Genomic DNA, 11843 nt, shown 5'->3' with positions numbered 1-11843 from the left:
TGAAAAGATAATAATAAATTTCATAATATGAATTAAGATGTTTAACAGATTATCTTTTATTTCTATAACCTAAATAATATTTAATGAATAGTTACAAATGAATTAAAGAGTGGTATAGTATACACATTGAAACAATTCTCATTATAGATAAATGATATTCTATGTAGTAATTTAAACAATTGAATTGATGAGAACTTACAATCATTAGATGATTGTTTTCATTTTAGTATAAAACTCCCGAACAGAGTACGTTCATGGACATACATGTGAGAGTTGAACTTAAGAGTTTCAATCTCATGAGAGAATACTTAGTTTTTAGATCAATGAACCAATAAACAATTGTGTTAATGTTCAAATAGAATTGATCCATGACCTTACTCAACTCATTCATCTATTATATGAGGTGAATAACTATCTCCATACGGCATGGATTGAACTACATTGGTTACGGTGTCTCATTATAACTCCAGGAAATCTATTTAGAAGCTAGTCACTAGTGAGCATATGATTATTTGTACTTGTAAACTGTCTTTCGATGGATATTAAATGTGTTTAGATTTAAACATTCAGTATAGTAAATATTAGTAGACTTAAATGTATTCCATTTGTAAAAGTTAGTAAGGTATAAAACATCATAAAAATTTCCCTCGTCAATATATATGACTAAATTATGAATAATAGACGTCAGTCACAACGTAGAACCCGTGCATATATCCATGTGTTCAAGTTTCAATACCCTGTTAACTTAGACAGATCAAATTATCACGTACAATCTCAGAAAAGTCGAGGTATTAACAGTATCAGAGGTTATATGAAAGATTAGGCATCAGAGATACAATTCAAAACCTCTAGATCACTAGGCCAATAAGCAACGGTGTTAATGTCCAACTTCAATCGATCTGTAACCTTGCTCAACCCATTCATTCACTATTTGAGGTGGGTAACTATCTCCATCCGACACGAAATTAATGAAATAAACACACAAAAAAGGTTGTGACAAATTCAAAAGCTTATATCTTTCTTTCAGTTTTCTTGCTGAATCATTTGACATTTAGTACAATTATTCACCAGCATGCATTAGAATTGTGTCCATCGAAGTATTTTCCTAATTTAGGAGGATTACTAACAAGCGGTGATCGATCATAACTGCCTAAGTCATACTTCTAGTTATTGTAAATTATTATTCGTAAGTGGAAAACAAACTTAGCTGATGAAATGTACTCAACTAACTAACGTAATCACTTACAACATATGCTCAGATGTCTGTAATACTAACCATGCACCAATTGAACATTTTGAATATACAGAAACCACACATGGAATACATGGTTAGCTACTTCTTAAATGGGTGTTTTATTTGTTCATTTGAACACACAAACATTGGTAAAAAGGGGCACCAAATAGATATGCACGACATAAATCATTCGATTTGTGTGTGAGCCTTGACACTGCCCGGGTACTCAGATCGTAACAGGTAGTTTTCTTAGAGGGTCACTCCCCGAGCCCTAGATCCAAAGGTCTGATCCACAAGACAATGCAGCGACGTCAGGAGATGCAGTCTAATGGTAGCTGATGACCAACGGTAGGTTCATACGCCGTTTGTTCCACCAGGATCGTGGAATCCATGTGCACTATTGATTTGGAATCAGGGTTTCCAGCTCCCTAAGTTGGATCCTCCATATCCACCACCAAGCGACGGACATTCGCTTTTCGTCCTCTCGATTTCCTAAAAAACACCTCCTTCACGAGCAGGCAATAAGTAGGACTTCCCTGGCAGTGGTTGTATGCGCGTGGCTATGTGAGAGCATTTCGAGTAACAATACGTGCTTTTCATAATTATAGTGATTTTAAACAAAATTACTCATCTTCTTAACAGGTACTAATAATATTCATCATAATAATAATAATACATGACTTCGTCATTTCACACAAACAGTAAAACATGAACTACTAATCTTGAACATAGCAAAATAGTCTTACATGTAAAGTTACACAAATGGATAAGTAGACAAATAGAAGATTCTTTTCTAAAATACGCAGAAATGTGACATAATTTGTGACTCTGACAAGTAGAAAAACGAAAAAGAATATGATAAGGTAAGCAGTTCAACTTTTAGACTTACTATGAAATAAATCAACGAACAACTATGAGATGAATATAGTAATCTATGTTAGTTCTATACACACTTAGATAATAAAAGATGTATGTGTATTTTCAATAGTTGAGATCATGAATCAATTGAAGTTAAACCTGGAAGCACTGGACAGCCGTTTCGTCTCATTGTAGGACTTCTCAGCAGTGCTCATCCACAATCCCACATCGTGAGATTCGAACCCAGCATCTATATAATAGATAAGTCAAATTACAAGATATATAATCAAAGTAGTCCGCTGTGTCATTCCAAAAAAATAAAGAGAATTCAGTGAAGAGAATTATCTTTCGGACGATCCATTAATTAAAGCCCGGACTTTGTGTACAAAAAATAATGCGTCCAATCGCTTATCCTTCCTTGGCCTTAATTCTCTTCTTCAATGTACTTTGATCTTGTTTTACATCTGTTATTATTATGTATTCTTTTGATCGAAATCATGAACCGATTGATGTTAGACAATCATTGAAAACCTGGAAGCACTGTACGGCAGTTTCGTCTTATTGTGGGACTCCTCAGCAGTGCCTTAAGTCTCGCGCGCTAACGCTTAACCTACTGGATCACTGAGCTGGCATCCAATGGTTTTAATGTCTAACTTCAACCAATTCACGAAGTTGCGCGACCATGTTCCATTGTACTGAGGTAGATACCTATCTCTATCCGACATGGATTAGTTCCACTGGTCACGACTTCTCGCCAGAACTCCGAGAATTTTCTCACGAAGCTAGTCACTAGTGAGCAAATGGTAATTATCAGTTTAGTGGTTGTGGAGATTGTTAAGCTTTTGATTGAAATCATGAATCGATCGACGTATTCTGTTAATTCATAATCAGTTATTATTATCCGCTAACAATTTCCCATGATTATTATGACCATCACGTTTTCTATTTCCCCTTCATATCTGTTAAGTAGACAGTTATCTTTCATATTTCTGATCCATAAGTTACTTTCATCTACCTATTCTTCTCTAACCTCCTTATTATTGCGCAATCCTCTTTAGATATTTGATATCACGAATCATATTATGATCCTGATATGTGGGAGAGAATGATAATGATTGGTTGTTTGTTTAGTCAGATTTGTAGATAGTCTGACAGGCGTTAGATGAGTTATATATTCTACTATTCTTATTATTGATTATTGATTGTTGTTGGATTGTGTCGGTTTATTGTCGGTTTTTGATGTGGAAATGTATTTACCTTCTAGTCAGACTAATCATGTGTTCTTGATCTGAGTCGTGTTGAAGTCTTGTTGAATAGACATTGAAAGTGTATATAATGTAGATATTCCTTTAATGAACATTAACGTTCCATTCATAAAGACGAAGAAAAGTAGAGAGTTATAACAGACCCGATTTCTTTTACCCTTCTATAAACTTATATATTTACCAAACAACGATGAATACAAATGTACAGCTTAGGTAAAATGATTTCGTCGGTTAGGATTCTCTTTATTTTCATTCACTGACAGTTTTCATTTTCTAGCAACGTACAAGTATTCAACCAGTCTAACATTTTAAAGTTTCTCCACACCTCTCATTACTCTACTTATCTTTATGTGATATAAAGTAGTCTGTACATTGATTGTAAATAATGATTACTAACGGCTATTTAGACTCAGTAACTAAGTGGATAACGGGATGGCGTTTGAAGCGAATGGTACTGGGTTTGAGTCTCGGAGTGAACATGCAATTACATCCAACTGACAAGTCCCAACTAGGACGAAACATGTGTCGTCGATTCCATTGCTAGCCATCGTCCACTTTTGTTTACAATGCTTGTAACTAAATACAATGTCGAAGCAATCCGTACAGGATGCACAGATGCCAATAAGTGACTGGTCAATTACAGTCCTAAACATCAATGGGATGATTCAAACAAACAATACAATAAATGAATTCAATATTTAATTATTGTTTCAAACAAATAACGCGAACCCATGAAATAGATAAATTCACCTTATTCTGCTACATTTTTCTAGTTTGCTTTAATCAAATTAAGGTTTGCAACTGATCAGTCTCTATTGGTGTATCGGCATTCTAAGAGGATTCTTTCAATATTTTTATCCAATCACAAAGTTTTGTATAAGTTTGATTGGGATTAGTAGTAAACTTTTGAATGTAGTAGCTCAGTGGTTAGTGGCTAATGTGATCATCAATGGTAGAATTCTGGCACATCTAACTGACGAGTTCCCAATAAGACTAAACATACGTTCTCTATTCCATTGTTAGCCATTATTCAACTTTAGTTGAAACTTAACTGTACTTTGTTCTGATGAATATGGAAATAACTTATTTCTATGTTTTTTAGGAAGGAAATGTTCAGTGTATTAAATAGACATTATCTATTTTTAAGAGTTGATTGATAAAGCATTTTCCAATATAATCTGACACTTAAAAATGTAATTCTAAAAGTTGAAATCATCATACAATTGAAGCTAGACCACCGTGAAAAATCTGGAAGCAATGTCTCGTCCTATTACGGGACTCCTCAGTGGTGCGCATTTACGATGCCGCCAGTAGGGTCCGAGCCCAGGGCCCCCAGTCTCGCGTGTGACCAGCTGACCCCTAGACCACTGAACGCCGCGAGCTGGATCGTGGAGGTACACTTCTCAGGAGTTGCACAATAAGACAAAACGGCATTCCATTGCTTCCAAGTTTTCAGTGATGGTCTAACATCACTCGGTTCATGATCTTAATCAAAAACTTAATAATCTCCACAACCCCAGACTAATAATTACCATATGCTCACTAGTGACTAGCTTCATGAGTAAATTCTCGGATTTCTAGTGAGAAGCTGTAACCAGTGGAGCTAATCGCTGTCAGGTAGAGACAGGTATCTATCTTAGTGCACTGAATGATGGTCGCAGAATTTCGTGGATTGACTGAAGTTAGACATTAAAGTCGTTGAATGGTGGCTCAGTTGTCTAGAGTTTAAGCGTTCGTGCACGAGACCGAAGGCCCTGGGTTCGATTCCTGCTGAGGGTTTCCGATCTTGTTCAATTCCCAGTATTGTTTTTTTGGATATCCGATTATATCATTGATGTTTACCCCATTCTAATGTGGCTACAATTCACTGGTCATGATTAAAGTTACTGAACTTCCTATGTTAAATGTCCTAATAACCCACATTTTGTTATTGAGATTTTCTGAAAATCAATAATATCAATTTATTAGTAAATTTTAAAGAAACTCTAACACTTCACTTCTTTCTGAAGCAATTACTGATGATATTGCCTAGGTGTTCAACGACAAGTTGACAATTAGACTGTTTTAGCTCAGAGAATACAACGTTCCTAATACTCGAGATGGTGGAGAAGATTTGTAGCTCAGGCGGATGATTTTTGTGGAGTTTTATTCTCTGAGCTGGATGGTTTGGTCGTGGAGCTTCTATTTGAACTTCTATTTGAAGTTTGTGCTGATGATGTCGTTCAGAAGAACAATGAAAGCTCCACGACCAAACCATTCAGCTCAGAGAACAAAACTCCACCAAAAAATTCCTAATACTCCTATTTTGAGCTATAAAAATTTTCTCCATCACATAATTAGATAGTGGAGTTGAAACACTAACTAATCTGCTAGTTGAACCATAAAGCACATGCCTTACGTACTATTAGTACTTGTATTCTATAATGAAACATTCTGGGTTAATCGTAACGATCACTTTCACACAAGTGAATACACAATGTCTGACTTCGATCATCAGTTAATAATACCACTAAGGATTATATATATATGACATTTATCAGAAAAAGTTTCAATAATCTTCATATATTCAGTAGGATTAATAGTCAAGTTGGTAGTGAAATTCAAAATGAACATTTAATCCTATGGACGTTGAAATTCAATTCGAAAATTTTTATGCTCAAACGTCAGAACTAGTAACTTCATCAAAAGATAACGTCGAAAGATTTAAATCAACACTAGTCGACTGTTGTTTTAAATACTTAAATCATAGACATAACACGAAAGGGATTTTGACGAAAAAACATACAGAAGCTCTAAGAAAACTTAAAACTAATGACAATTTATTAATCACGAAACCTAACAAAGGATATGGGATAGTACTCATGGATAAAAATGACTATATAAACAAAATGAAAGCCCTTCTAAATGATAAAAGCAAATTTCAGAAACTGGCTGTGAAGAACAACGTAGCAGATAAGATTGAAAAACAACTAACTGATTCACTGAAAGAAATTATCAATAAGGTTTTATTTCAGAAAAAGTGTTCAAAATGTTGAAACCTACAGGAACAATTACACCAAGACTATATGGCCTACCGAAAATACACAAAAGTGGCTTGCCCCTTCGACCAGTATTAGATATGAATAACTCAGCGTATCATCATTTAGCAAAATGGTTAGTGCAAATTCTTCAACCATTACACAAAGAAATTGTCAGACATAGTTTTAAAGATTTCTGTGAATTTGTTGAGAACATAAAAATTCTATCAGTCAAGAATAAATTCATGATATCACTTGACGTATCATCATTATTCACTAATATTCCACTACTCGATACGGTTGATTTTATTTGCAATGAACTAACGGCGAGACGCATAGAAACCCTGATTCCCGCATCCGCGATAAAACAGTTAATTCTTAGATGCACTATGAACGTCCAATTCAGATTTGACAATGAATACTATAGACAACTAGATGAAGTCGCCATGGGATCACCATTGGGCCCTCTACTGGCTAATATTTTCCTTGCAAAACTGGAAAATGGACCACTTAAAAGTACAATTACCCATTTACCAAATTATTATCGCTATATAGATGATACCTTCATAGTATTAGAAAAAGAAAATGATAAGCACAATTTACTTAATATATTTAATAACGTTCATCTATCAATTAACTTTACATCAGAAGATGAACAGAATAACAGCATATCTTTTCTAGACGTCCAACTAACTAGAAGAACAGACGGAACTATAAAAAGAAGGCTACACAGAAAGTCAGCAGCAGGTCAATACACTCATTTCCAGAGTGCAGTTCCAATCAGATACAAAAGGAACTTGATAAAGATCTTGGCACATTGTGCTAGAATGATCTGCTCTGAAGACACCATTGAAGAAGAATTGAACAATATTCGAAACCTACTCAGTCTGAATGGGTACCCAATGAAATTCATCGACAAACATATGACGGAGAAGAAAACAAGGACAAAAATACCCAGCGTCCCCAAGAAGGTATTATTCATAAAACTACAATTAATAAATGACACCATTGAAGAAGTCATGACTCAGAAACTAGGAAGATCTGTACAAAAAAACATTTAATGCTGCCAAATTAAATGTCATCTTCTACAACCACCCGAAAATAAGAACATCCATTAAAGACAGACTGCCAGAATTCGCCAAATCTATGTGTATCTATCTATCATTTCAACTGCTCCTGTGGAGCCAGTTACATAGGGCGTACAATTCGGCAGGTCCGTTACCGTATTACAGAACATCATCCGACATGGCTAAGCAAGGACAGGTGAAAATGACTAAAGGTTCTATTCTCTCGCACTTGGTTGACACAGGTCATCAAGTCGAATTGAATAAAGCTTTTAAGATTATCTACAATATTCCATCAAATCTACCACATGGTTTACGAGTGCGGCTTTTACAGATTGCGGAAGCCATCGCAATTCATGTTCACAAACCTGACCTTTGCATCCAAAAGAGATTCGTACAACCACTTTCTCTGCCCTGGCCTTCAATATAAAATTTCCATCATAAGAACTATTTTTCATACTTCTTCCACTTCTTTTTTTTTAATTTTTGCAATTTTGTTTCTGTTGCTTTTGAACCTTATAACTTCTCAACATTCATCTCTTGATTTTTACGTAACTACTATCCTATTGACCATCCGTTAAAATTCTGTTCCTTCTTTGTTTCTTACATTACGCAACGTAGTAACTTCTTGATTACTTTGAATATTAATAATCCTCTCTCTTCCAATTACTGAATGTTAATTTAAAGGTCATTATGTAACTATTACGCAACGTATCCACTCGATGAGTATTATATCATTATTGTAAATCATACTTATCTATATTAGTGTAGAGCCATGATGAAAAACTAATTGAAAAGAAATTTCTTCGCTCAATTCGTTCCTTCATTCTATTTGATTATACTTCCATCTCACTGTCGATATTCGTACTGAGACTATTAAGCTTGTTATCTGTACGATAAAATCATACGTCAGAGATAATAGATACAATAGAAAAGTGGAATTAAAAGTAAGACAGTTTAATTTACTTCAATGACAACAAATACGATGTTTTCCTATATTTTCATGAGAAAATAATGTTGACAACTAAATGTTATTATCGTCACCGTCTCACAAACTACTAACTAACTACTTGGTAATATCATTTACTAATATAAAATAAATGAGATCATGGATTGATCAATGTCAAACCACCATTAAAAACCTGGAAGTATTGGAGGACTATTTCGTTCCCGTAAGGGACTCCTCAACAGAGCACATCCATGATCCCACTTGTGGGATTTGAACCCAGGACCCAGGATCTCAAATAAAAGTGAACAGTATTCACAACTCCATAGTGATAAAACAGATGAGTGAAAATCGCAATTTTTCATATATCATTTTGTAATAATCACAAAAACAACAAAGAATATACTATTTTGAGTAGAAAAACTGTATTTCCGATGTTTCGTGACTTAATGTAAAACACTTCATCAGTACGAATAAATGATGATCGATTATTAATTTACTTTAAAGAAATGGCTCATATCAAATTACGAAACGTCAGAAATACAATTTTTTTCCTACTCACCAAGATATAACAAAAAATTATATTTATCATAAACTTTATACTGTCAATCTCAACCTTGGCATTGATACCTACAAATCACGAAAACAGTTAACCTGAATAGGAAAGTAGCAAATAACAAAATACCTAATCTAATCTTGTCTAGTTGTAATTTAAAATCGGAGGAAAAGAGACGATGGAAGTTTCTTTATTTTCTCTGAAGGAATTACATCAATCTCCAAATGAATAATATCATGAGTAAAGATGAATGTTGAGTAGCAGTGGAATCCAGGAGGTGCGTTTTGTTTTATTTGGAACTGCACGTCCCAGAGTGAACAACAACTCTAGGATGCAAGTCCTAGAAAATGGTTCAATATATTAAAAACTCATTTGAATTCCATTTTTTGTTTCCAACCCCCTTATCTATATGTGATTTTACCTATTAACTTATCTATGTAGGTAAGTCAGTCGTGCACAGACGAAATCACGGCACTACGGATCATCGTCGAACAATCAATTGAATGGAACTCGTCACTGTACATCAACTTCATTGATTATGAAAAGGTATTTAACAGTGTAGATAGGAGAAAATTATGGAAAATTCTCCGACACTACGGAATGAGTACCTTGGAAGATTGTCAACATTATCGGGAACTCATACGACGGACAATGGTGCAAAGTGGTGCATAGAGGACAGCTGAAAGATGCATTGTGAGTGGGAGCCAGAGTCAGACAAGGCTGTCTATTCTCTCCTTCCCTCTTTCTTCGGGTGGTCGACTGGATTACGGAAACCTCGACATCTGATTGGTTCATCTAAAAATTATAATCTCGCCCAGTTATCATATATACCAAGAATCTAAGTAATCATTTTAACTGTCATTTGTAAATGAACAGAATAGCAATACAATATTTTTAATGGAAATCTATTTCATTATATATATATAGTATTAAAGAACTTTAACCTAATTTTAATCAAGTGAATTTTTACAGCATTACCATAGTGATTACCATCTACATACATATAGGTATATACATACATAAAATTTTAAGTCAAGTTTTCACATAATTTTGATGATTTATGCATGGAAACACTTGAAAAAAATGTTTTTCTTTACTAACTGAGCAAAGTGTTGTTTGGAAGGTTTGTTCATGATAGTAAGAATATATACGGCCCCTAAATGCCCTGGTATGGCTGAGAGTGCGGAGAGTCAGCTCTCCCTCTCGAAATGCTCTCACATGGCTACGCGTATATAGCCTCTGTTCGCACCACGGGTGTTGGCTAAGAAATTGAGAGGGTGAAAAGCGAATATCCGGCGCTTTAACCGGGTTGGTGGACATGGAGAGTCCACCTAGGGGAGTTGGAAAACCCTCTTTCGAAACCAATGGTGCACATGGGCTGGCTCCAGTATCCCGAAGGAACAACTTATGTATGGACCAATTATTGACCACCGGCTACCATGGGACTACACCTCCTGACGCTGCTCCACTGTCTTGTGGATTAGACATTTGGTTCAAAGGCTCCGAGTGTGGCTCCCTAATAAAACCACCTGTTCTGGTTTGGACACCCGGGCAGTATCATAGCCCTCACACAAACGAAATGAGATTTATATGGCGCATATATATTTGATGCTTCCTTGTACCAATATCTATGTGTTCAAATAAATAAATAAAATAAAAGAATCTGTATGAGATAATTCTAATGTATTTAATTAGCTTGTTCATATCTTAGTATGACTTCATTGCATTCTAAACTTTTGATGGTAAATTTTTTATTAAGGATCTGTGGAGCTATCGGCAGCCGATGATCAGCGGATATATCTGCTTCGTCGCATATGGCCACTGCTTATCAGTTTGCACCTACAATCTTCCTATTGATCAAACTGAATAGTTTCAAGTTTTATGACAAGTATGATGAATCTAAGCTACTTATCTGGAATATATTCATTTATATTACCTAACTCGAATCGATTGCTTTCAGCCACTTGCAAAATATTCGTAAAGTTTGCTATTTTTTATAACTAGTCCGTTGTAAATCATTAAGTAATCTTCAAAAATACGTTATTGATCTAAATTGATATACTTTAAAAGAATATACCAAGAGGGGAAACAAATGAAGGGAAATGATATCAACCACACTAAAGGGTTCAACATAGGGAAACAGTTCAGAAGTAACGAGTGATATACATGTATGTAAACTGAGATAAAGCTGAAGATCTACAGAAAGACAGAAAATAAATAGAACCGTACCACAGCTATCACTTCTGGCTTATGTTACCAAACATCTGCATCCATAGATTATGAGAGTTCTATGAACTACAACCCAGAAATTAAAGACCAAATGATATGGCCTAGATTATTATCCAATGAATTAATGGGTTATTATCAAGTCTTGGTCTATTCTTCTGATGCTATTTTTTAGCCTTATCGTACACCATCGAGCATTACGGGTTAGGGTAGGCCTTGATAGGGAATCTATCACAAATTTCTTATTTACCTGCATACTTACTTACTTACACCTGTTACTCCTCATGAAGGAGCATAGGCCACTCACCAGCATTCTCCATCCAACCCTGTCCTGGGCAATCCTTTCTGGCTCCTTCCAGTTGTTATTCATCCTTTTCATATCTGCTTCTATTTCTCGACGTTATGTGTTCTTTGGCCTTCCTCTTTTCCTCTTCCCTTCAGGATTCCAAGTTAGGGCTTGTCTCGTGGTGTAATTTGATTATTTGCGCAATGTATGTCATATCCACCACCCGAAGAAAGAGGAAGGGAGAGAATAGACAGCCTTGTCTGACTCTGGCTCCCACTCACAATGCATCTTTCAGCTGTCCTCTATGCACCACTTTGCACCATTGTCCGTCGTATGAGTTCCCGATAATGTTGACAATCTTCCAAGGTACTCATTCCGTAGTGTCGGAGAA

The sequence above is a fragment of the Schistosoma haematobium genome, chromosome 7 (assembly GCF_000699445.3).
Source record: "Schistosoma haematobium chromosome 7, whole genome shotgun sequence".
NCBI lineage: Eukaryota > Metazoa > Platyhelminthes > Trematoda > Strigeidida > Schistosomatidae > Schistosoma > Schistosoma haematobium.
Note: the sequence above shows the minus strand (reverse complement) of the source record.